The sequence below is a fragment of the Oncorhynchus tshawytscha genome, linkage group LG30 (genome assembly GCF_018296145.1).
Source record: "Oncorhynchus tshawytscha isolate Ot180627B linkage group LG30, Otsh_v2.0, whole genome shotgun sequence".
Lineage (NCBI taxonomy): Eukaryota > Metazoa > Chordata > Actinopteri > Salmoniformes > Salmonidae > Oncorhynchus > Oncorhynchus tshawytscha.
In genome coordinates, this window is record NC_056458.1 from 37,413,509 (window position 1) to 37,440,706 (window position 27,198).

A 27,198-nucleotide genomic window follows, 5' to 3' on the forward strand; every position below is an offset into this window, starting at 1 on the left:
AACAGTCACATGTGCCGAATAAAACAGTGAAATGTTTACTTACAAGCCCTTAACCAACAGTGCAGTTCAAGAAGAGTTAAGAAAAAATAAATCAAAAGTAGCACAATAATGAGGCTATATACAAGGGGTACTGGTACCGAGTCAATGTGCAGGGGTACAGGTTAGAGGTCATTTGTACATGTAGGTAGGGGTGAAGTGACTATGCATAGATAATAAACAGCAAGTAGCAGCAGTGTACAAAATAATTGGAGGGTATGGGGTCAATGTAATAGTCCGGTGGCCAGCTGATTAATTGTTCAGCAGTCTTATGGCTTGGGGGTAGAAGCTGTTAAGGAGCCTTTTGGTCCACAGCTCCGGTACCACTTGCTGTGCGGTAGCAAAGAAAACAGTCTATGACTTCTGGTGACTGGAGTCTCTGACAATTTTATGGTCTTTCCTCTGACACCGCCTATTATATAGGTCCTGGATTGCAGGAAGCTTGGCCCCAGTAATGTACTGGGCCGTACGCATTACCCTCTGTAGCACCTTACGGTAGGATGCTGAGCAGTTGCCATACCAGGCGGCGATGCAACCGGTCAGGATGCTCTCAATGGTGCAGCTGTAGAACTTTTTGAGGATCTGGGGACCCATGTCAAATCTTTTCAGTCTCCTGAGGGTTAAAAGGTCTTGTCATGCCCTCTTCACAACAGTCTTGGTGTGTTTGGACCATGATAGTTTGTTGGTGATGTGGACACTAAGGAACATGAAACTCTCGACGTGCTCCACTTCAGCCCTGTTGATGTTAATGGAGACCTGTTCTGCCTTTTTTTGTAGTCCACAATCAGCTCCTTTGTCTTGCTCACATTGAGGGAGAGGCTGTTGTCTTGGCACCACACTGCCAGTTCTCTGACCTCATCCCTATACGCTGTCTCATCATTGTCAGTGATTAGGCCTACCACTGTTGTGTCATCAGCCAACTTAAATGATGGCGTTGTAGTCCTGTTTGGCCACGCAGTCGTGGGTGAACAGGGAGTACAGGAGGGGTCAAAGTACACACCCCTGAGGGGCCCGTGTTGAGGATCAGCGTGGCAGACACGTTGTTGCCTACCCTTAGCACCCGGGGGGCGGCCCATCAGGAAGTCCAGGATCCAGTTGCAGAGGAAGGTGTTGAGTCCCAGGGTCCTTAGCTTAGTGATTAGTTTCATTGGCACTATGATGTTGAACGCTGAGCTGTAGTCAATGAACAGCATTCTCACATACATTACCATTCAAAAGTTTGGGGTCACCTAGAAATGTCCTTGATTTTGAAAGAAAAGCACATTTTTGGTTATTAAAATAGCGGCAACTTGATATTCCATTAAATGAAAATTTGCCGTTTCCAGCTACAATAGCCATTTACAATATTAACAATGTCTACACTGTATTTCTGATCAATTTGATTTTAATGGACAAAAAAAAGCTTTTCTTTCAAAAACTAGGACATTTCTAAGTGACCCCAAACTTTTGAACTGTAGTGTACATCGCCACCCCTTCTCTGCTGATCACAACTAAAAAATGCTGTAATTAGCAATGTCATTATCCATGATCAAATCATTTAACCAAGTCTTTGATAAAAGAAGATTATCTGGATGCACGACACGAACACTGACAAAGTCCATATTTGATATCATACTTTGCACATTTAAAATGTAACAAACCCAGCACTTTGCAAGACTTAAAAACAGCAGGGGTGTCCATATTTACCCTAAACATGTCGTTATAAACTTGATCATTAAGTAAGTCAGGCACCCTAAACACAAGAGCCCATAGTGTAGGTGGTCGTCAGTGTAGAATCTACAGCATCTGCGTACCCAGTGTCCGTACGCCCGGAGGAAGACAGCGTCAGTGTATAAGCTACAGCATCTGCGTACCCGGTGTCCGTATGCCCGGAGGAAGACAGCGTCAGTGTATAAGCTACAGCATCTGCGTACCCGGTGTCCGTATGCCCGGAGGAAGACAGCGTCAGTGTATAAGCTACAGCATCTGCGTACCCAGTGTCCGTATGCCCGGAGGAAGACAGCGTCAGTGTATAAGCTACAGCATCTGCGTACCCGGTGTCCGTATGCCCGGAGGAAGACAGCGTCAGTGTATAAGCTACAGCATCTGCGTACCCGGTGTCCGTACGCCCGGAGGAAGACAGCGTCAGTGTATAAGCTACAGCATCTGCGTAACCAGTGTCCGTATCCCTGAGGAAGACAGCGTCAGTGTATAAGCTACAGCATCTGCGTACCCGGTGTCCGTATGCCCGGAGGAAGACAGCGTCAGTGTATAAGCTACAGCATCTGCGTACCCGGTGTCCATATGCCCGGAGGAAGACAGCGTCAGTGTATAAGCTACAGCATCTGCGCACCCGGTGTCCGTACGCCCGGAGGAAGACAGCGTCAGTGTATAAGCTACAGCATCTGCGTACCCGGTGTCCGTATGCCCGGAGGAAGACAGCGTCAGTGTATAAGCTACAGCATCTGCGTACCCGGTGTCCGTACGCCCTGAGGAAGATAGCGTCAGTGTAGAAGCTACAGCATCTGCGTACCCGGTGTCCGTATGCCCGGAGGAAGACAGCGTCAGTGTATAAGCTACAGCATCTGCGTACCCGGTGTCCGTATGCCCGGAGGAAGACAGCGTCAGTGTATAAGCTACAGCATCTGCGTACCCGGTGTCCGTATGCCCGGAGGAAGACAGCGTCAGTGTATAAGCTACAGCATCTGCGTACCCGGTGTCCGTACGCCCTGAGGAAGACAGCGTCAGTGTAGAAGCTACAGCATCTGCGTACCCGGTGTCCGTATGCCCGGAGGAAGACAGCGTCAGTGTATAAGCTACAGCATCTGCGTACCCGGTGTCCGTATGCCCGGAGGAAGACAGCGTCAGTGTATAAGCTACAGCATCTGCGTACCCGGTGTCCGTATGCCCGGAGGAAGACAGCGTCAGTGTATAAGCTACAGCATCTGCGTACCCGGTGTCCGTACGCCCGGAGGAAGACAGCGTCAGTGTATAAGCTACAGCATCTGCGTAACCAGTGTCCGTACGCCCTGAGGAAGACAGCGTCAGTGTATAAGCTACAGCATCTGCGTACCCGGTGTCCGTATGCCCGGAGGAAGACAGCGTCAGTGTATAAGCTACAGCATCTGCGTACCCGGTGTCCATACGCCCGGAGGAAGACAGCGTCAGTGTATAAGCTACAGCATCTGCGCACCCGGTGTCCGTACGCCCTGAGGAAGACAGCGTCAGTGTATAAGCTACAGCATCTGCGTACCCGGTGTCCGTATGCCCGGAGGAAGACAGCGTCAGTGTATAAGCTACAGCATCTGCGTACCCGGTGTCCGTACGCCCTGAGGAAGATAGCGTCAGTGTATAAGCTACAGCATCTGCGTACCCGGTGTCCGTATGCCCGGAGGAAGACAGCGTCAGTGTATAAGCTACAGCATCTGCGTACCCGGTGTCCGTATGCCCGGAGGAAGACAGCGTCAGTGTATAAGCTACAGCATCTGCGTACCCGGTGTCCGTATGCCCGGAGGAAGACAGCGTCAGTGTATAAGCTACAGCATCTGCGTACCCGGTGTCCGTATGCCCGGAGGAAGACAGCGTCAGTGTATAAGCTACAGCATCTGCGTACCCGGTGTCCGTATCCCCGGAGGAAGACAGCGTCAGTGTATAAGCTACAGCATCTGCGTACCCGGTGTCCGTACACCCTGAGGAAGACAGCGGGGACAGTGGCTCAAAACAATGAGAGTTTGTCACAACGCTGCAAGAAAAAAACAGAACGCTGTGGTGCACGTCTCTTCCTCCTCCGGGATCCAATCACACCCTCCACGGGTAGAGCTGATAGCATCAGACTTTTGGCTAATTTCAGAAGTCCGTAAGGTGGGGAAATGCTCAAGATCCATAAGTTCCATTACTGTCGTCACTCTTCGAAAAGATGTATCAACAAATGCAGTTAAACGCGAGGTGTCCAAAATCAGACGCTCATCCAGAGCTTTAATTTTCTCAAGTAAAGTAATGATCCTCTTCTTGCAGCATTTTTCCCGTGGCATTTGACACAGGTGAAATTTTCAGAAAGGTCCTTCACTTGGATGAGTGTGAACATGTCACATAAAATGCATTTAATGGCCTTATGGTCGGCGATAGAGTCAGAGTTTTCACTGTTTTGTGTAGAAGCAGGAGAATACCCTTTACTCAATTCAGCCATTTTGCTTGCCATTTAAATGAGGGTATGGACGTCCTAATGATCCCGGATAGCAAGGAACGTTCACTCAGGCAATGCTTGGGGCGAGAGGTGTGCCAGCTGCAAATTTTGTGATTGACGTTTTTCCTTTCAACTGGCAAATACCAGGATTCAGTGGCTACAGTCTTAAAAATCGATGAAAACAGAGCTAAATACCAATACATTGAAAATGTTGTTTTCCAGCTCAATAACATGATGCAGCTCAGTCTTCACAGGCATTTTTTGGGGCTGGACTCAGTAACACTAGAGTAACACAGTTTTTCTGTTAAAAATCTTGTCTTTCTGGTGGTGCTTACATTCATGTTATTTCCTCAAATTTAAGAAATCAGCTTTTTTTGCTATAATAATCAAAATATTGGCAGATATAGGTTATCTGAGAATATTTCCACTCTAAAATCAGATCCAAAAATGTCATATTGGTCAGGCTCTAGTCTTCAATACAAAAGGTCATCATTTATTTTTCAGGCCAAGCCACAAAGCACATTGCGCCAAATTATTATTTCAATTGAAAAATCATTATTTATAACCTTGTCAACATCTTGACTATATTTCCTATTCATTTTGCAACTTATTTAATGTATATTTTCATGGAAAACAAGGACATTTCTAAGTGACACCAAACTTTTGAACGGTAATAATTAAAAGTCTGGCTACATTTTCTGGCACCTCCCTCCTGTCTGGACATGACAAATTATAGCCAATACACATAGGCTATCACCTACACTTTGACATGTAGGCTAATTGTGGATCAACATTTACATACACTTAACAGAATAGATAGTGTTTTTCAGTTTAATTAGCTATTTTGTTAATGGCCTTGGTGCCCTAGCAGATGGGCCTTGGTGCCCTGGCAGATTGGGCATCTCTTGAAGGCCTAATGGCCTTTTCCCTAAAAATCACAAAATTCCAGTTTTGCTTGTAAACAAACTACTGTTCTTTTCTAGGTAAGAACAGCTGGCCTCCAGGGAAAAATAGAGATTTGAGAGAGAGAGACATGTCCCCACAGCATGACTCATCTCCTGTTTCATGCCCAGCTGGAGGGTGGGTAGGAAGGGAGCTGTCACAACTGGGAACATTTAACAAGTCCCCAGATGATTCAGACTTAATTGATTCAATGAAATAACCAGTTCAATTACATCTGTGCAATAAGAGAAACAGGATGGATTGTTATACTATTCTAATCATGGGAGCCGGTAATGGATTGTAAGAAACAATATTTTACTGACTAGAGGACCATTATAGAGTATCTATAAGGAATTACCTCAAGAACACATTTGAATGTAATGTGCTTTAAAGGTAAACTTCACATGCATTGGCAACTCCCATAACAATTCCACCCCCCCTCCCCCAAACAACTCATAAGAACTTAAATGTCAATGGGAGCCCCCCACAACTGTCAAAGATATCAATGTGAGGCACCCTCAAGAGTCAATGTGTAATTTGAACCCTGGAAATTCTCTATCCAAAATATATATCTGACTATGAACATCAAGTTCTCATTTCTTAAAATGGGAACATCAAGATGCTGCTCTGTCCCTCTACTAACCATGCGCAGCAAAAATCTAGTCCCACCCCCTGTTCTATGAGCGCAGAGTTTCTGAAGGTAAACAAGAGCCACTCCCCCCTACAGTAGATCGGCACAGCACGCAGAGAGGTAGACTGAGATAAGAGTACTGAGCTTGTTCTAATTCTTAGATATGTGCGTGCTTACTTAGCCTTCCAAAACACCTCCCCTTTTTGGGAACGTAATTCACATGCGGCCATAATTTCAAATCCACAATTGAGCGACAGTGGATGGCAACAGTAACTTTTTCCAAATGCAGTTTTAGAACGCAATCGTTATTACCAAAATGATCCTCCTCTATTGTAATCTTTTCAACTGGCAGATCATTTTTGATCACATTAGCTAAGTGTATTTTCAGCGCCATACGTTGGCGAGCCGCGGTCCCTCCTCCCGCAAACATGCACACACTTCCATAAGTTGCCAATCATGTATTAGAATTCAACAAATAATTAAATAATGTATTTCACCGGCGAATGTAATTTAACAGCACCTCGGGAAAATCCCGCTACCAAAATTATTTAATAACAGCAGTGAACATGACGCCCGTCTATAAATAATACTCGCTGCGTAGTTGGCGTTGCAAACATTGCTAGTGAACTGGGACCTGACATTTTCACATTTTATTCAATAAAAAAGTTGCAGTTGCATGATGTTCTACCCGTGCTCGCTATTTAGCTAGTTATCACAGCCATTAGACCCATGCACACTACACATTTCCCTAACCGCTCTGGAAGTGCGTGCTTCTCACCCTGTGCTACATGCTACTGCACCGTACCGTACTTCTTGGGGGAAGCAAGAAACCAAAATCTAACCCACCTTTTTATCTTGATTGCAGTCAGGGTCGGGCTGCGAAACGTCCTCGACTCTGGACGATGGGCGATGATGAGAAATTACGATATAATTTTAAGTTAACCACATGTAGCTAGCGACAGTGAATTTCACGGTGGTCAAATTCCAGTGTAGCCAACTTACCCCTAGCTAGCGAGCTAGTTAGTTAGCCCCCTGTCTATTCACGTTGGTGACAGGACTATGCCTGCGAGGCTGTATGGTGTTGACAGCACGTCAGATGCTCTCCCAAGAGTCAAAATAAAAAGTACCAATTGACAAATTTACGCCATGATAGTCTATCCGACAGTATAACATAACAGTCAACAAACCTGCGATGTCCGCATTCGCAGGTATCAGCTAAATGCAGTTAGCTACATTTAGCTGACTTTAGGAGTATATCATCCTTAAATCCAAATTCTCTAGCTAGCGAACGTGCTTGCAAGATAGCCGCATCCAGCAAGTCGGTTCTACTGTACGCTAGCTATGGTACAGCAAGGTAAGCTAACAAATATCATTTTGAAAGCCATGTCGCATTTCGAAAATAGTCCAAATCCAATGTGGTATTCCCCAGGTCCTGATTTGTCATGGGAGTATGTTTTCCTCAAATCCAGTAGAGAAAAAAAATATGCCTAATTTTCAAAGAATGAGTCATGAAAGATAGCAAGCTGGCTCGTTTGGCAACGTTCCACCTAAAAACATATAGTCTGCTCATTCGCTCCGTCCTTGCTCGCTCGCGTTCTTCTCTCTTGTGCGATTGCACTGGCGGGTGCGCAACCTTACAACAAAATAAGATCATACTTTAAACTCTTTTGGCGCCATATTAATGACGTATTTATATTTGCTGTCACTGAAAGACGATTCTAATATCTTTAAAATGGCTTACTTTCGCCAAACATCATGCATAGGCTCCAACCTGAAATAAGAAAAAGGGATTATATTCTTCACCTGTCACTCTTTTGAAAGTGAAAGCTACCGTTAAGTGGGCGGTTTGTTTGGGCGGGTTCATGATAGCAGCACAATAATAAACATTTACAGAGACAACGTTGAAAAAAACATATTTCCTAAATAATATTGTTAATGTTAATATTTGTCTTATTTTCATAATAATAAGACATTGAACAAACATATACATGAAAATAAAGTTAGGTCTACTTGCAAACGTTTAACTCAATATTCAATCCACTCCAATCTACGATGTTGGTTCACACATTGACAAGTGATAGACCTATCAATCCACCTCATTTACTACAATGACATGTAAATAAGGAGTGAGCTGTATTTTGTAGATCTACGGTGTAGGTTATTGTATCAAGTAGTAATCGCACGCGCTTTCATGTGGCGAGCGCGCCTCCTACTTGCAGCTCCGGGGGCACCTGCAATAGCCAATGATGCATCGCAGGATTTTACGTCAATGCTTGTTGTGCTTCTGACATGTGAACAAATACGTTGGCACGCATTTCTAGAACAAAAAAATAAAATACAAATGGTACAGTTCTTTCTTTAAGCATCTCATCCTCAGCAAGGGCAGACTATCTGACTATCATCCAATGTTCATTCCCCATTGCCCCCACTCCCCTTTCCATCATGACCACCAATGAAAAATAACTTCAAACCATATGTAGTTCATCATGAAACCCTATTCAGGAGACAAGGCGAAGAGGAGTGCATTCAGAGGAGTATTGGGACACAGATTCCAGTTTGACATCTTCGTCATCAGCACACACTATGCTGGCAGGTGCAGAAATGCACATTGCTATATCAGGGCCCATATCCTCAAAGTCTCTCAGAGTATGATTACTGATCTAGGATCAGTTTGGCCTTTTAGATCATAATGATTAAGATTAGATGTAGATGTATCACTCCTACTCTGAGATGCTTTTTGGATGTAGGACCTGGTGTCACTCCATTAGTAATGGGGGAATGCTCTTTTATACAAAGTTAAATGAGGCTGTGAAGGACACCGGATTTTTCTGGCACAGATTCAAATGTGCTGTAGCAGCCTTCCTGCCCCGCACCACAGGTGGGTTAAGTGCCTTGAAAAACATGCAATGCCTCTCCATGGCCGTTTGATTGTGTGCTCCATTACTGTCTACTGGACTCATCGTTTATTTAGCAGATATTCAGCCATGCTGCAATATATATTGTGTGAGTCCCAAAATGGCACGTACCCTTTTCCCTGTGTAGTGCACTACTTTTGACTAGGACCCATAGGACTCTAGTCAAAAGTAGTACACTTTAAAGGGAATAGGGTACCAATTTATATACAAGACCCTCATAGGCAGGTCCCCCCTCACCCTCAGCTCACTCCTTAACATCTCCACTACCAATAGCAGCCTGCGTTCTGGTAGATGTATCACTCTGGTCATTCCAGAGCCAGCACTTGCTTTGGTCTTTGTTCATTCCAGTTTGTCTGCTGCCAACGACTGGAATGAGCTGCAAAAGACCCTCAGTCACATTCATCCCACCAGACTCCTTCAAAAATATATGAACTGAGGTGCTATCTGATCAATGTACCTGCTGATCATTAAGTCTGCTGTGTTGCCTTAGACTTTTCTGCTCTAACACACTATGAATATTTCTTATTGTTGTATATTTGATGAATTTGTACAACAGGGTGGCACCTAAATTGGGGAGGACGGACTCGTGGTAATGGCTGGAGCGGAATCAGTGGAATTCTATCAAATACATCAAACACATGGTTTCCAGGTGTTTGATTTCATTCCATTTACTCCGTTCCAGCCATTATTACGAGCCGTCCTCCCCTCAGCAGCCTCCACTGATTTGTATCTTTCCTCTGTAAAGAGTGTTTTATTCATTTGTTGTGATATTGTGTGTTGTCCTGTTCACTGTTACAATGTTATGCCTCTTGGCCTGGTTGTTATTGTAAATGAGAATGGGTTCTCAATAAACCTTTTTGGTTAAATAAACGCTCAATTATTGATTTATTCATAATTGGGATGCAGCCCTCCTCTCTTTAGAAGAGCCTGTGGTTAGTCTAAGTTGTCATTCTCTTTCACTCAAGGCCTATCCTTTGGGTTTGATTGTGGCTTCCAACAGTCTTTCAATCAGACCAGGGCATCCAAATATCACCTACCTACATCAATGCCACTGTATCTGCTGATGGTTAATATTGCAATATTATATAATATTGCAGTCTGACAAACCTGGGAGAGTGACAGACTGAAACACCTGCAGAAAGAAAAGTCATACATCAAATGAGGTTCATTATGGTCTAGACTGTCGACTCCTAAAATTATCTAGGCCATTCATTGATTACAGCTCTTTCATACTTTAAATCTCTATAGAGATCTTCAGCACAGCACTCTGCAGTATTTTATAATTATATGGTACAGGCCAACAAAAGAAACTGTGATTGAAAAGTGTGCAATGTTTTAAACTGAGATGTGAAGATGTTATCATTATCTCCTGAGGTAAAATAAGCTGAGCATCTAAAAATTATGATTTAGAATAGATCTACTATAAGAGACTATTATCATCATCGGTATATACTATATACTTATAAAGCCATCATTTGTTTTCCTCTACAAGCCTAGCTGACTGTATACCTCTCATACTTATCCCATTTGTAAGGCATTGACATTGTTGTACAAAGCATTTCAGGTTATGTCCCAAATGGAAACCTATTACCTATATAGTGCTCTGCTTTTGACCAGGGATTTGGGATGCAAACCCAGTCAGTGATATTGGAGTGGGGGGTAATCCTTCCTTGGCTCATCACAAGCACGCTGCTGAAAAGGATACCTGTTGTCTCAATGGCTCCCAATTATAGTTTCTCCTGAGTAAGCATACATACATTAGATGACTCATCAAAAAATATTTGTTGTGAAGCCTCTTGGAACAGTATATTATGTCAGCATCAGTGTATATTTCATGCTTCATGGTGCGCTATGTTGTGCCTATAATTATAATGGTTTATTTCACTCTATAAAATGGGAATCGTATAGGTTGGAAGCTGCCCATATATAACATAACCAAGATTGCCGATATTTTGATTGAGATTGTAATGTGTGCACCTCATTATATTTCAACCTCTGGGATTTCCCTTTGTAATGAATGCACAAACAGCTAGAAGCGTAACTGGCAGAGGACATTGTGCTCTTCATATGTACGTCTACATATACAGTATACTTAGCTCTGTGAGACTGCCTGTATAAATATGTAAGGGTGTGTGCAAACAAAGCATTTTGAAGTGCTTTGCATTTAAACTGGGACTAGCCTTTCTTCCAGCTGGTTCTGAGGGTTTTTACATTTCTCTGATAGATCCCTGACAGCACTTTGCACTGCAAGTCATTTACAATACTTGACACTGCATAGATTATACAGAGTTTGTAACACTTCACATTTTTGGGGTATACTTATTGTATAAGGATTTATAAAGGGTATGAGTAGTTTATAAGCTGTTAATTATTAGTAGATAGTTTATCCATCTGTAATCACTGGTTATACCATTTTGTGATTGTCATATTGGTGCTTGCCACATATTTGTGGTTGATGATTCCTTCTGTTATTTTTTACTTTCTCAGGAAGATGTGAAAGAGCAGTAGTGCATTGTACTTTTACCTTGTGAATGGTGGTGTTAAAATATCTATACATGGTTAATTACACATTAAGGGGTAACCAACTAGTCCTACTCTGCAATACAAGTCCTGCACACATTTTTTTTTACACTTTTGCCCCCATCCCCTATCTTGTTCCATTCATACTTGTCAGGGTGTTGTCCCAACCCCTTCATATAGACAGAGTTAGGTAGGGTGGTCTGTGAAACACCTTTTTGGCTTGCCCCTGGAATCATACAGCATATCAATGACTTCGTGTCAAAACAAGCCCCCAAAGGCTCCTTCCTTAGAAATGAAGGGAGTATTTCTCTCTGATCTTGTTCCAGGCATGTCTGTAAAAGAAAGTGCCCCCTGGTTACATGAAGAGGAGGCCAAAGATGTGTCAGTATGTTCTTGGAGGGTTTCTATTCTACCCTGCCTTTGAAAAAAAGGCCTTTATTTTCATGGGCAAGTAGCCTGGGGTACTTTTGGGTCGGAAGGATATCATATTTTATTTTTGATATATCACAATGTTCATTTATAGTATCTTTATCTCTGCAGTGTCAAATGACAAAGAAGACTATAGCTTCTTACTGTATCTGGTGTTTCTCTGTCAAAGGGGTAAAGGAGTGATGAACGTCCAGTAATTTTAGCATATAAATCTTGGCGGGGCAAACTCCCCCTCAATTGTTTTTGATGCATGCCAGCAAAGCCACTACTCAACATAACACAACACTGAACAATACACTAATTGCACTTTAACAGTGACAAATGATGCCCACAAACTGTTATGGCCTAGATAAAGCTGTCCCAACAGCAGAGTCCCAACATCAGTCCGCACACCTTACCACTGCTACAGTGCCTTGCGAAAGTATTCGGCCCCCTTGAACTTTGCGACCTTTTGCCACATTTCAGGCTTCAAACATAAAGATATAAAACTGTATTTTTTTGTGAAGAATCAACAACAAGTGGGACACAATCATGAAGTGGAACGACATTTATTGGATATTTCAAACTTTTTTAACAAATCAAAAACTGAAAAATTGGGCGTGCAAAATTATTCAGCCCCCTTAAGTTAATACTTTGTAGCGCCACCTTTTGCTGCGATTACAGCTGTAAGTCGCTTGGGGTATGTCTCTATCAGTTTTGCACATCGAGAGACTGACACTTTTTCCCATTCCTCCTTGCAAAACAGCTCGAGCTCAGTGAGGTTGGATGGAGAGCATTTGTGAACAGCAGTTTTCAGTTCTTTCCACAGATTCTCGATTGGATTCAGGTCTGGACTTTGGCTTGGCCATTCTAACACCTGGATATGTTTATTTTTGAACCATTCCATTGTAGATTTTGCTTTATGGTTTGGATCATTGTCTTGTTGGAAGACAAATCTCCGTCCCAGTCTCAGGTCTTTTGCAGACTCCATCAGGTTTTCTTCCAGAATGGTCCTGTATTTGGCTCCATCCATCTTCCCATCAATTTTAACCATCTTCCCTGTCCCTGCTGAAGAAAAGCAGGCCCAAACCATGATGCTGCCACCACCATGTTTGACAGTGGGGATGGTGTGTTCAGGGTGATGAGCTGTGTTGCTTTTACGCCAAACATAACGTTTTGCATTGTTGCCAAAAAGTTCAATTTTGGTTTCATCAGACCAGAGCACCTTCTTCCACATGTTTGGTGTGTCTCCCAGGTGGCTTGTGGCAAACTTTAAACAACACTTTTTATGGATATCTTTAAGAAATGGCTTTCTTCTTGCCACTCTACCATAAAGGCCAGATTTGTGCAATATACGACTGATTGTTGTCCTATGGACAGAGTCTCCCACCTCAGCTGTAGATCTCTGCAGTTCATCCAGAGTGATCATGGGCCTCATAGGCTGCATCTCTGATCAGTCTTCTCCTTGTATGAGCTGAAAGTTTAGAGGGACGGCCAGGTCTTGGTAGATTTGCAGTGGTCTGATACTCCTTCCATTTCAATATTATCGCTTGCACAGTGCTCCTTGGGATGTTTAAAGCTTGGGAAATCTTTTTGTATCAAAATCCGGCTTTAAACTTCTTCACAACAGTATCTCGGACCTGCCTGGTGTGTTCCTTGTTCTTCATGATGCTCTCTGCGCTTTTAACGGACCTCTGAGACTATCACAGTGCAGGTGCATTTATACGGAGACTTGATTACACACAGGTGGATTGTATTTATCATCATTAGTAATTTTGGTCAACATTGGATCATTCAGAGATCCTCACTGAACTTCTGGAGAGAGTTTGCTGCACTGAAAGTAAAGGGGCTGAATAATTTTGCACGCCCAATTTTTCAGTTTTTGATTTGTTAAAAAAGTTTGAAATATCCAATAAATGTCGTTCCACTTCATGATTGTGTCCCACTTGTTGTTGATTCTTCACAAAAAAATACAGTTTTATATCTTTATGTTTGAAGCCTGAAATGTGGCAAAAGGTCGCAAAGTTCAAGGGGGCCGAATACTTTCGCAAGGCACTGTACACCTGGCTATCAGCGGAGTCTTGTTTGGCAGCAAAACAGTTCATTCAACCTCATTTACTACCTTTAAAAATATATAGCTGATATGGCTGACTTGATTAAACAAATGTCGTTTCTACTGACAATTGAGATGTACAAACTATAGCATAAGGGGACAACGAGCGGATAAGAGGCAATCCGTAATTTCGATTATGACATTAATGAGCAAGCTAGGACAGACGTAGTCAATATAACTATTTGCTCAGCACTTTTGAAATGTACAGCGACAGAATTAAGAACATGGGCTGTTCTTACAGTATTCTCCCTGTATACCAAGTCAGAACCATAGGATAAATAAAAGGGGCATATAAGCAGACAATGAAAGCTCTTACAATATTTCATGATTACATTTCCCTAAAACAGTCTATAGGCTACATGTGCACCACCAAGTCAGAAAAGTAAGCTAAATAATAATGGAAAAGTGGAACAAATTATTAGGGTGAGGCACATTGGTTACAAACAGCTTACTACTCAACATACACTTATTATTACTTTCTTAGTTACAGTATACAAATCTCCCTGGTACATTACATAATTTATGCAGCAGCATACAAGACTCACCTTCTTCTGCTGTGTTCACTTGAACCGGAAGGAGGCACATCTGCCCTGCGTGGGCAGATTTTGTCATCAAACTTTGTCGTCAAAGACTGGCATTCTCTGGATTTATGGTGCTTTCAAGACAACTGGGAACTCGGTTGAATCATAATGACGTCAGTGATCTTCAGGTCAGAGGTCTAGAAAGAGGCCAGTGTTCCCGACTTGCAGTTGTCTTGAACTCACTGAAGTCTGAGATTTCCCAGTTCCGAGTTTCTAGTTGTTTTGAGCCGCAGACTCGGCCTCAACCTTGAAGTCTTTATTGAAGACTCATCTCCTATGATTGAGTATAGTCTGGCCCAGGGGTTGTGAAGGTGAACGGAAAGGCACTGGAGCGACGAACCGCCCTTGCTGTCTCTGCATGGCCGGTTCCCCTCTGTCCACTGGGATTCTCTGCCTCTAACCCTATTACGGAGGCTAAGTCATTGGCTTACTGGTGCTCTTCGGTGCCGTCCCTAGGAGGGGTGCATAAGTTGAGTGGGTTGAGTCACTGATGTGATCTTCCTGTCCAGGTTGGCGCCACCCTCGGGTTCGTGCCGGGGGGAAGGTCTTTGTGGGCTATACTCGGTCTTGTCTCAGGTTAGTAGGTTGGTGGTTGAAAATATCCCTCTAGTGGTGTGGGGGCTTTGCTTTGACAAAGTGGGTGGGGTTATATCCTGTCTGTTTGGCCCTGTCCAGCGGTATCGTCGGACAGGGCCACAGTGTCTCTCGACCCCTCCTGTCCCAGTCTCCAGTATTTATGCTGCAATAGTTTATGTGTTGGGGGACTAGGGTCAGTCTGTTATATCTGGAGTATTTGTCATGTTTTATCCGGTGTCCTGTGTGAATTTAAGTATGCTCACTCTAATTATCTCTCTCCTTTTCTCTCTCTCTTTCTCTCTCTTCTCTCGGAGGACCTGAGCTCTAGGACCATGCCTCAGGACTACCTGGCCAGATGACTCCTTGCTGTCCCCAATCCACCTGGTCATGCTGCTGCTCCAGTTTCAACTGTTCTGCCTGCGGCTATGGAACCCTGACACGTTCACTGGACGTGCTACCTTTCCCGAACCTGCTGCTTAGGACTCTCTCTCTACCACACCTGCTGTCTCTTACTCTGAATGATCGGCTATGAAATGCCAACTGACATTTACTCCTGAGGTGCTGACCTGTTGCACCCTCTACAACCACTGTGATTATTAAAAGTTGTGCTATAAATTCACAGACAACACAAAGATTCCTTGATGTCCTTCCAGACTCCCTCTGTCTACCCAAGGACGCCAGAGGACAAAAATCAGTTAACCACCTAACTGAGGAACTCAATTTAACCTTGCACAATACCCTAGATGCAGTTGCACCCCTAAAATCTAAAAACATTTCTCATAAGAAACTAGCTCCCTGGTATACAGAAAATACCCAAAGCTCTGAAGCAAGCTTCCAGAAAATTGGAACGGAAATGACGCCACACCAAACTGGAAGTCTTCCGACTAGCTTGGAAAGACAGTATCGTGCAGTATCGAAGAGCCCTTACTGCTGCTCGATCATCCTATTTTTCCAACTTAATTGAGGAAAATGAGAACAATCCGAAATTCCTTTTTGATACTGTCGCAAAGCTAACTAAAAAGCAGCATTCCCCAAGAGAGGATGGCTTTCACTTCAGCAGTAATAAATTCATGTACTTCTTTGAGGAAAACATCATGATTATTAGAAAGCAAATTACGGACTCCTCTTTAAATCTGCGCATTCCTTCAAAGCTCAGTTGTCCTGATTCTGCACAACTCTGCCAGGACCTAGGATCAAGAGAGACACTCAAGTGTTTTAGTACTATATCTCTTGACACAATGATGAAAATAATCATGGCCTCTAAACCTTCAAGCTGCATACTGGACCCAAGTCCAACTAAACTACTGAAAGAGCTGCTTCCTGTGCTTGGCCCTTCTATGTTGAACATAATAAACGGCTCTCTATACACCGGATGTGTACCAAACTCACTAAAAGTGGCAGTAATAAAGCCTCTCTTGAAAAAGCCAAACCTTGACCCAGAAAATATAAAAAAACTATTGGCCTATATCGAATCTTCCATTCCTCTCAAAAATGTTAGAAAAGGCTGTTGTGCAGCAACTCACTGCCTTCCTGAAGACAAACAATGTATACAAAATGCTTCAGTCTGGTTTAAGACCCCATCATAGCACTGAGACTGCACTTGTGAAGGTGGTAAATTACCTTTTAATGGCATCAGACCCAGGCTCTGCATCTGTCCTCGTGCTCCTAGAGCTTAGTGCTGCTTTTTGATACCATCGATCACCACATTCTTTTGGAGAGATTGGAAACCCAAATTGGTCTACACGGACAAGTTCTGGCCTGGTTTAGATCTTATCTGTCGGAAAGATATCAGTTTGGCTCTGTGAATGGTTTGTCCTCTGACAAATCAACTGTACATTTTGGTGTTCCTCAAGGTTCCGTTTTAGGACCACTATTGTTTTCACTATATATTTTACCTCTTGGGGATGTCATTCGAAAACATAATGTTAACTTTCACTGCTGTGCGGATGACACACAGCTGTACATTTCAATGAAACATGGTGAAGCCCCAAAATTGCCCTCGCTAGAAGCATGTGTTTCAGACATAAGGAAGTGGATGGCTGCAAACTTTCTACTTTTAAACTCGGACAAAACAGAGATGCTTGTTCTAGGTCCCAAGAAATCTTCTGTTGAATCTGACAATTAATCGTAATGGTTGTACAGTCGTCTCAAATAAAACTGTGAAGGACCTCGGCGTTACTCTGGACCCTGATCTCTCTTTTGAAGAACACATCAAGACTTTCAAGGACAGCTTTTTTCCATCTACGTATCATTACAAAAATCAGAAACTTTCTGTCCAAAAATGATGCAGAAAAATTAATCCATGCTTTTGTCACTTCTAGGTTAGACTACTGAAATGCTCTACTTTCCGGCTACTCGGATAAAGCACTAAATAAACTTCAGTTAGTGCTAAATACGGCTGCTAGAATCCTGACTAGAACCCAAAAATTTGATCATATTACTCCAGTGCTAGCCTCCTTACACTGGCTTCCTGTCAAGGCAACGGCTGATTTCAAGGTTTTACTGCTAACCTACAAAGCATTACATGGGCTTGCCCCTACCTATCTCTCTGATTTGGTCCTGCCGTACATACCTACACGTACACTACGGTCACAAGACGCAGGCCTCCTAATTGTCCCTAGAATTTCTAAGCAAACAGCTGGAGGCAGGGCTTTCTCCTATAGAGCTCCATTTTTATGGAACGGTCTGCCTATCCATGTGAGAGACGCAAACTCGGTCTCAACCTTTAAGTCTTTACTGAAGACTCATCTCTTCAGTGGGTCATATGATTGAGTGTAGTCCGGCCCAGGAGTGTGAAGGTGAACGGAGAGGCTCTGGAGCAACGAACCGCCCTTGCTGTCTCTGCCTGGCCGGTTCCCCTCTTTCCACTGGGATTCTCTGCCTCTAACCCTATTACAGGGGCTGAGTCACTGGCTTACTAGGGCTCTTTCATACCGTCCCTACGAGGGGTGCGTCACTTGAGTGGGTTGAGTCACTGATGTGATCTTCCTGTCTGGGTTGACGCCACCCCTTGGGTTGTGCCGTGGCGGAGATCTTTGTGGGCTATACTCTGCCTTGTCTCAGGATGGTAGGTTGGTGGTTGAAGATATCCCTCTAGTGGTGTGGGGGCTGTGCTTTGGCAAAGTGGGTGGGGTTATATCCTTCCTGTTTGGCCCTGTCCGGGGGTGTCATTGGATGGGGCCACAGTGTCTCCTGACCCCTTCTGTCTCAGCCTCCAGTATTTATGCTGCAGTAGTTTATGTGTCGGGGGGCTAGGGTCAGTTTGTTATATCCGGAGTACTTCTCCTGTCCTATCCGGTGTCCTGTGTGAATTTAAGTATGCTCTCTCTAATTCTCTCTTTCTCTCTTTTTTTCTCTCTCTCGGAGGACCTGAACCCTAGGACCATGCCTCAGGACTACCTGACATGATGACTCCTTGCTGTCCCCAGTCCACCTGGCCGTGCTGCTGCTCCAGTTCCAACTGTTCTGCCTGTGATTATTATTATTTGACCATGCTGGTCATTTAAGAACATTTGAACATCTTGGCCATGTTCTGTTATAATCTCCACCCGGCACAGCCAGAAGAGGACTGGCCACCCCTCAGAGCCTGGTTCCTCTCGAGGTTTCTTCCTAAGTTTTGGCCTTTCTAGGGAGTTTTTCCTAGCCACCGTGATTCTACAACTGCATTGCTTGCTGTACAGCACTTTGTGCCATCGGCTGATGTAAAAAGGGCTTAATAAATACATTTGATTGATTGATTGATTGATTGAGCATGTCAGAAGTCATGCTGGATTGAAAGCACGGCCATCATTGAATGTTTATCATTTTAAGCTTGTTAAAGAGCCCCTTAAACTCAGACTTGGACCACATACCAACTTCACTGAATAGTAGGCTAGTGATTGCAATTAGCCACTGATTCCTTCCAAACCACTCATTGTTGAATTTACAATTTCCAACTTGTTGTGTAATGTTTATGTCCAATGGCAGATGAGCACCGATACATTTTATCTATAATTTCTCTTCATATGACAAGGATTGAAAAGGATTTACCAGTAGATTGTTGACTTAATTCATGATGGTGACTGCTAGCTTGCTAGCTAAGATTTTGGAAGTATGATGTTGACATGACCAGTCCAATCAAAGCTGCTGTAGATATAACGTGATATGACGTCATTTTATCTGTGGCCAATGACCTTGAGCCTTCTTTGATGGGCATTTCTAATGTAACTCTATGGCAGCACCCAAGGGGCTTGATTTTTCAAGCTCTACCCGTAGATTTTGTGGTGACGTAGCATCCCCTTTAATGACAGAACACTGAGCCAATCACGGTGCAACTAGAAAACATTACCAACCCCAGCCACCACAGAAAGCATTGTGCTAGGCTGAAACACCTGCATTTTGGAGCTGCCTTAAGAAAGCAAAATATGTGGCTTTATTTACTCAGATTTTTTTTTTTACATTGTTCGCAAACTGGTATTTGACACGTATTAATGCCAAAATAACATGCAAAACAAATGTATTGTCACAGTAGTCATATGGAGGAGACCAAGGCGCAGCGTGGTAAGCGTACATCCTTCTTTAATTAAAGAAAGAACACTGAACAAACCGTGTCGCTAATATGCGACGTGCAGAACAGGCAACTAAACATAGAATAAGAACCCACAAACTACCCAAGGAATATGGCTACCTAAATATGGTCCCCAATCAGAGACAACGATAAACACGATAATCTAGGCAACCATAGACATATAAACACCTAGAATTACAAATTAGCACAGTGTCCAAGGAAGGGCCAGAGGTATACAGAATGGTGTCGTCTGCGTAGAGGTGGATCAGGGAATCGCCCGCAGCAAGAGCAACATCATTGATATATACAGAGAAAAGAGTCGGCCCGAGAATTGAACCCTGTGGCACCCCCATAGAGACTGCCAGAGGACCGGACAACAGGCCCTCCAATTTGACACACTGAACTCTGTCTGCAAAGTAGTTGGTGAACCAGGCAAGGCAGTGATTAGAAAAACCGAGGTTACTGAGTCTGCCGATAAGAATATGATGATTGACAGAGTCGAAAGCTTTGGCCAGGTTGATGAAGACGGCTGCACAGTACTGTCTTTTATCGATGGCGGTTATGATATCGTTTAGTACCTTGAGCGTGGCTGAGGTGCACCCGTGACCAGATTGCACAGAGGAGAAGGTATGGTGGGATTCGAGATGGTCAGTGATCTGTTTGTTGACTTGACTTTCGAAGACCTTAGATAGGCAGGGCAGGATGGATATAGGTCTGTAACATTTTGGGTCCAGGGTGTCTCCCCCTTTGAAGAGGGGGATGACCGCGGCAGCTTTCCATTCCTTGGGGATCTCAGACGATACGAAAGAGAGATTGAACAGGCTGGTAATAGGGGTTGCGACAATGGCGGCGGATAGTTTCAGAAATAGAGGGTCCAGATTGTCAAGCCAAGCTGATTGTATGGGTCAAGGTTTTGCAGCTCTTTCAGAACATCTGCTATCTGGATTTGGGTAAAGGAGAAGCTGGGGAGGCTTGGGCGAGTAGCTGCGGGGGGGGGGAGCTGTTGGCCGAGGTTGGAGTAGCCAGGAGGAAGGCATAGCCAGCCGTTGAGAAATGCTTGTTGAAGTTTTCGATTATCATGGATTTATCAGTGGTGACCGTGTTACCTAGCCTCAGTGCAGTGGGCAGCTGGGAGGAGATGCTCTTGTTCTCCATGGACTTTACAGTGTCCCATAACTTTTTGTAGTTAGAACTACAGGATGCAAATTTCTGCTTGAAAAAGCTGGCCTTTGCTTTCCTGACTGACTGCGTGTACTGGTTCCTGACTTCCCTGAACAGTTGCATATCACAGGGACTATTCGATGCTATTGCAGTCCGCCACAGAATGTTTTTGTGCTGGTCGAGGGCAGTCAGGTCTGGAGTGAACCAAGGGCTATATCTGTTCTTCGTTCTGCATTTTTTGAACGGAGCATGCTTATCTAAGATGGTGAGGAAGTTACTTTTAAAGAATGACCAGGCATCCTCAACTGACAGGATGAGGTCAATATCCTTCCAGGATACCCGGGCCAGGTCGATTAGAAAGGCCTGCTCGCAGAAGTGTTTTAGCGAGCTTTTGACAGGGATGAGGGTTGGTCGTTTGACCGCGGACCCGTAGCAGATACAGGCAATGAGGCAGTGATCGCTGAGATCCTGATTGAAGACAGCGGAGGTGTATTTGGAGGGCCAGTTGGTCAGGATAATGTCTATGAGGGTGCCCGTGTTTACAGATTTAGGGTTGTACCTGGTGGGTTCCTTGATGATTTGTGTGAGATTGAGGGCATCTAGCCTAGATTGTAGGACTGCCGGGGTGTTAAGCATATCAGAGTTTAGGTCACCTAACAGAGCAAACTCTGAAGCTAGATGGGGGGCGATCAATTCACAAATGGTGTCCAGGGCACAGCTGGGAGCTGAGGGGGGGTCGGTAGCAGGCGGCAACAGTGAGAGACTTATTTCTGGAGAGAGTAATTTTAAAATTAGTAGTTCGAACTGTTTGGGTATGGACCTGGAAAGTATGACATTACTTTGCAGGCTATCTCTGCAGTAGACTGCAACTCCTCCCCCTTTGGCAGTTCTATCTTGATGGAAAATGTTGGGTATGGAAATCTTAGCATTTTTGGTGGCCTTCCTAAGCCAGGATTCAGACACGGCAAGGACATCAGGGTTGGCAGAGTGTGCAAAAGCAGTGAGTAAAACAAACTTAGGGAGGAGGCTTTTGATGTTGACATGAATGAAATCAAGGCTTTTTCGATCACAGAAGTCAACAAATGAGGGTGCCTGGGGACATGCAGGGCCTGGGTTTTACTCCACATCACCCGCGGAACAGAGGAGGAGTAGGATGAGGGTGCGGCTAAAGGCTATCAAAACTGGTTGCCTAGAGTGTTAGGGACAAAGAATAAAAGGAGCAGATTTCTGGGCATGGTAGAATATATTCAGGGCATAATGCGCAGACAGAGGTATGGTGGGGTGCGGGTACAGCGGAGGTAAGCCCAGGCACTGGGTGATGATAAGAGAGGTTGTATCTCTGGACATGCTGGTTGTAATGGGTGAGGTCACCGCATGTGTGGGAGGTGGGACAAAGGAAGTATCAGAGGTATGAAGAGTGGAACTAGGGGCTCCATTGTAAATTAAACAAGGCATATTGACATTTGAGAGAGACATACAGCGAGGCATAAAGTAATCGCAGGTGTTGATTGGGAGAGCTAGCTAAAACAACATGCTTTAGAAAGCATAGATTATTATACCGGGTATGTTGCATAACAAATAATATAATTCACAAAAAATCTTAATCCAACCTCCAAATATTCTCCTACCTTCTGTTGATACTCAGACTTGATGTTTCTCTTGCCACAACAAATTAGAATGTCACAATTCTTATGTGCCCTGTCATGCCAAATTATCTCCCCCAGCTAAAAAGTGTCCCCCCTGCTTCACAATGGGATTCTATAAACTATTAGAGTCCATTGCTATAGCAACGGTGTGATGACCTATTGATTATCATTTTGGAGATCGTTACAGCCTAAATTACATTCTTTTCATCATCGCTGATTTCCTCAACAATTTTGCTGTGTAAACAAGTTTTGTTTTTGCTAATAAAATGAAAACATTACTTTGAACTACTTTTGAGTACCTCGTTAACATTACAACATGAAATCCATGTCTGAAACATCGCTACGTTTTGGAAATAGCAAAGAAAACGTATAATCTGCTTGACACATTAAAGTTACTTACCTTACAGATCAAAAAGTCTGCTAATTTCCACCTCATTCATATAGGGTCAAAGATAGGGTCAAAGTAGTGGAATGGGGTTGTGGGTTTTTAATGAGTGTAGGGTTAGTTGGAAGGATGTATTTTAGATTTTTTTTTCGAGCACAAAGTACAATGGATTTATACTATAGTCCAGTTGGGGGGCGGTAATGCAACATATTGGATACCAACCGCAGTTAAACCCCACCGAAGAAGAAACTTCCTTCATGGGTTGCGAGTTTAGAAGCAATAGTGGATGCGGAAGCATTGTGTGATTCTGTTGTCTCAAGTAAAGTTGGTGAGAATGAGTGGATGATGGTAAAGAAGAGGAGTAAAAACGGTTGGAGTTGGAAATGAACAGCAGTTCATGGTTGGAGTGAGATTCATGAGCAATGATGTTTTTTTGGGTGACAGTTTGATTTCTCGAAGATGGTGAAGGACGACTGGGAAAAGTGGAAATGGTCAGAGTGACCAGGAACGGTATGATGTTGATTTCGTGTATCAAAAAGAGAAATCTCTGTGTGGCTTGACAAGCTATCGACTTATGATGTGGAAAGCTTGGATTTTCAGAGTAGGGCACGGGTTAAAAGGTGTCATCGCTCGTTGGATATAGAGGCTGTGTGGTTTAGGGATAACATGCCAGGAGTGGTAGACGCACGTCGCTTGACCTGAATGATAGATGGAAAGAAGGAGGAAAGACGATCGATTTTACTGTCTTGATTAAATGGTTCTCCTGGCTTATGTAAAACTTGGGCATGTGAGATATGCGGTGAGACATTATGTACAGAAACCGCTGCAGTGTTACAATTGTAAAACGTTTGGACACGTGGCAAGTGTTTGTCGAATAAATAATAGTCTGAAGCACATTGCCGTAATTGTAATGGGAATCACTTTCCCGGAGTGCCCTAAGATGGAAGTTGCAGTAGCTAGGATCAGGGCTATCTAGCAGGTCTCCTATGTGGAGGCTGTGAAAATAGCTCAAGAAGTGAGTAGAGAAGAGATTGTAGTGGATGTCCCTAAGCCTGCAGTGAATGCTGTTCAGGAGAAGGATCCTGACACATTAAGGCCCAAATCAAACGAAAAGCATTATTTTACTAGCAGGTTAGAATGCATGGTAGTGACCGAGAGAAAACAGAGGGTCTCAAGCATCAATGGCGTCACGCGCGCAAAGAGCTTCAAATTAGAAAGCAAGTCTATAAGGGAGGCCGAGATGGTGTCGCCTTGAGATGGAGTGTTTTCTCACTTGTCCAAGCAACTTTGAGGGTTAGGTGGTTAACAGCCTAATATTGGCTATCAATGTAGCAAGAAACTAACTATAACTGGTTTTAGCTACATATGGCAAATTTAGAGTTAGTTTTTGTCAAGTTAAATGGGAAGAACATGACAGAAAACCTCACAGAAGACGGCAGGCATGCTAACTTGCTACGACAAGAGCCAAAGCGGCATGGATACACAAGATGCCGCGAGCTCAAGCAAGAGAAAAGACAAGATGGACCAGGACGAGATCCTTGCAACCTCTTTACCTCAGACCCCAAATGAAAATCGACCGGAGAAAAAAGTGAGGGGACATTTCCATGTCTGAACTTTTCTCTGCAATCCAGACCCTGACTACTAAACAAGACGCCACGTTCTCCAAAGTTTCCATCATAGAGTGGGCTACTAAAGAAACATCAAAGAAGATTTACAATTTGTCAGACTGTCCGTCAGCTTCACACAGTTGTGAGCGAGAACAAGGAAAAGATAACGTTTCTAGAGAACGAGCTGAAGAAACTGCAATCCCAAAATAATGAGCTGTTGAGAATGTAGCTAAACTTCCATGGTAATCTCACAGGTGGAATCTGAAAATCCAACAGGTAAGAGAGATAGAGGGAGAGGACATTAGGGAAGCAGTCATCAATTTCCTGGGAAAGGTGGCTCTGTGCATCAAAGACAAGCTAAGAGACGTGATCGATGTGATACATCAACTTGGGAAACAAAGGTCTGATGGAAAGGTCACAATGTCATCATGTGCTTCACTATGTGCCACTACATGGTCATCATCTGGAAAATTTTCCAGATGAGAAGAAGCTTCGCATCCAAGAGGCTCTGCTATCGCAAGATCAGACTGCCAGGGAGCAACTGCTGCCACTTATACAGAAGGCTCGACAAGAGAGAAAGAAGGCTGGGTTCAAGGGCCCAAACACGTTCATCGAAGGAAGAAAAATGACTGGTTAACTCTGGTGACATGACATGAACCACACTCGAACTGTGAGTACTGCCAAGAGTACATTTACTGTTCGAACTATAACTTAACTGAAAAATAAAAAAAGGGTATGTTTAAGTGATGATGCCCGAGAAGACAATGTTTGTATATATCCTCCAAACACCAGCTTCGAGGGCATTATCACTTTTATACAATGGGTTACCAACATTTCAAATAATGATTAACATATTTTCATTAAAAACGTTATTGTGATGAATTTATTCATACTATTTCATCCTTTGACAAGATATAGTCCCGACACAAATCTAGGGTTGCTACCCAAGCCAGCTGGTCGTTCGTTCTATTGGTTCGGTTGCCAGAGACGCGACCCAGTCGTTCAGTCTTTCTGTTCTTTATCTATGGACGCAACCCAGTTGTTCGTTCTAAATGTTTCATTTCCATACTGGTTGGCAACCATCTTATTCCTTGCTTGCTAGTTAGCCAACTACAGCGAATTTACTGTCACGTCAGAATAACAACAGTAGCTGCATTTGCATGTGTTTAAGTTGTTTTCTAGTGACATTTATTTGGATACATTCAAAACAATGAGCTAATGAGGCATCATTTCGCCTGGCATAGAAAATGTGATCTCTTGTCAGGACACTGTTGTTCAGAGGAGCTAGCCAACAACAAAGCTAACACAATGACTTCAAACTGAAGCTGGAAAGACTGCAAACTAGCTGCACTTCTTTTGACATCTTTCCAATTTACTTTTTTTTTATACACATATATATATATATATATCCATAAAACTGATGCATGCTGATTCATGATTTAGACTGGCTGAGAAATGCTGCCTGTCTGCCTGTCTGTCTCATCCCGACTCCCGAAGGGTGAGGGTCGCATCCAAAGAAAGCCCAAGGACAACCCCAAGATTTTTTTGGGGGGGTACAAGGGGTGGCCGGCTGAGCCACGGGAAGAGCCCATGAGAACACATGGAGCACAAGAGCACATGGAGCAGGCGAAAAAGAAGTTGTCAGTCGACCCAAGGAGAGTGCCAGAGCCCGCATGGGAGTCGATGGAACAGTGTGAGGAAGAATACCGGAGAATGGAGTTGGCTAGGAGTATGCGGCAGCGCAAGCGTGCTGGAGAGCGGGTCCTCAGTCCGGTGCCATATGTGACGGCTCCATGCACCAGATCTCCAGTGCGCCTCCTCAGCCCGCTATGTCCTGTGCCGGTTCATCGCACTCGCCATGAGGAGCGTGTCGTCAGTCCGCTGTCAAAGAAACCCCTAGATTCTTTTGGGGGGGGCACATGGAGCTGGCGGTCGAGCAGCGGAGAGTGCCAGAGCCTGTGTGGGAGTTGGAGGAGGAATTTGATGAAAGATTACGGAGAGAGGTGGTAGCGACGAGACTGCTGTAGCACACTCATCCTGAAGTGCGTGTCCCCATTCCGGTACGTCCTGTGCCTGCTCCCCGCACTCTCCCTGAAGAGCCAGAGACCGCCAGGGAGGCGATGGAGAAGTTGGGGGAGAGAGAGAGAGAGAGAGGAGAGAGATGTTGTGCAAGTGTGTTCTGCTCAACATTCGACCAGAGGATCCGGTTAGCAGTCTGGTGAAACCTGTACCGGCTCCACACATCTGGACTCCAGTGCGCCTCCCCAGTCCGGTACGTCCTGTGCCTTCTCCCAGCACTCGCCCGGAAGTGCGCATTCACAGTCCAGAGCTTCCGGCGACGGTTCCCGGTCTGGAGCTTCCGGCTACGACCCGGAACCTCCTGCAACGGTCCACGGTCTGGAGCTTCCAGGAAAGGCGTCCAGTCCAACTCCAGGGCAGGAGCCTTCCTCTGCGCTGGTGCCCAGTACAGGCACGGCGTTCAGCCTGGCGCCATGGTCGGATCCGGGGTCTGGGGGTGGGGGCTGCGACCCGCACCGGAGCCGCCACCGACACTAATCACCCCCCGCTTTGGCTGGGCCACTCAAGGACATTCAGAGATTTGTATTGAAACCACGCCTGCGTTGTCTTGGTTGTGTGCTTAGGGTCGTTGTCCTGTAGGAAGGTGAACCTTCGTCCCAGTCTGAGGTCCTAAGCGTTCTGGAGCAGGTTTTCATCAAGGATCTCTGTTCTTTGCTCTGTTCATCTTTCCCTCAATCCTGACTAGTCTCCCAGCCCCTGCTGCTGAAAAACATCCCCACAGCATGATGCTGCCACCACCATGCTTCACCGTAGGAATGGTGCCAGCTTAACTCCAGACATGACGCTTGGCATTCAGGCCAAAGAGTTCAATCTTCGTTTCATCAGACCAGAGAATCTAATTTCTCATGGTCTGAGAGTCTTTAGGTGCCTTTTGGCGAACTCCAAGGGGG

At 44.4% G+C, this 27,198-nt stretch overlaps 1 protein-coding gene across 4 annotated transcripts in view; it reads right to left on the bottom strand.

Moving 5' to 3' along the window:
• Positions 1-7,593, bottom strand: part of LOC112246533 (protein Jade-1-like) — a 225,215-nt gene extending 217,622 nt beyond the window's left edge. For 2 of the 4 annotated variants that reach the window (XM_042309074.1, XM_042309071.1), the window contains exon 1: positions 6,618-7,593. The gene's annotated coding sequence lies outside the window, so the exon portion shown is untranslated. The remainder of the gene's footprint in view (positions 1-6,617) is intronic. The other 2 variants (XM_042309073.1, XM_042309072.1) reach the window with 2 other exon arrangements.
• Between the last annotated feature and the right edge of the window lie 19,605 nt (positions 7,594-27,198).